This window comes from Parambassis ranga, unplaced genomic scaffold, assembly GCF_900634625.1.
Source record: "Parambassis ranga unplaced genomic scaffold, fParRan2.1 scaffold_21_arrow_ctg1, whole genome shotgun sequence".
Classification (NCBI taxonomy): domain Eukaryota; kingdom Metazoa; phylum Chordata; class Actinopteri; family Ambassidae; genus Parambassis; species Parambassis ranga.
In genome coordinates this window covers 1,615,177-1,615,560 of record NW_021144767.1, presented here as the reverse complement: position 1 = coordinate 1,615,560, position 384 = coordinate 1,615,177, and positions in this window count along the sequence as shown.

Genomic DNA, 384 nt, shown 5'->3' with positions numbered 1-384 from the left:
GATTCTGCACCCTTTAAAAATGTTAAAATGATGCTTAAAACAGTAAAACCGGTCTAATCTGGCCATGGAGAAGAAGTCCTCTCTCCTCTGGACCCAGGTGTACTGTCTGTGGCTGCCGTGCAGCTCCCTCCACACATCGGTCAGCCCATGAGCCTCCACCAGCTGCTTCATGGCCTGTTTGGAAGCAGCATGAGGCTCACAGTGGTTTCTGTCCATCTGATCGTTCTCTGTGCAGTTAAAGTCTCCTCCTAAGAATAAAAACTCTTCAGGGCCACACTGACTTAAAACCACACTGAGTCTGTTTAAAAGCTGGACTCTTCCTGGTCCTGCATTTGGAGCATACACATTAATAAAAACAACCGTAAAGTGCTCATACTTGGCTCT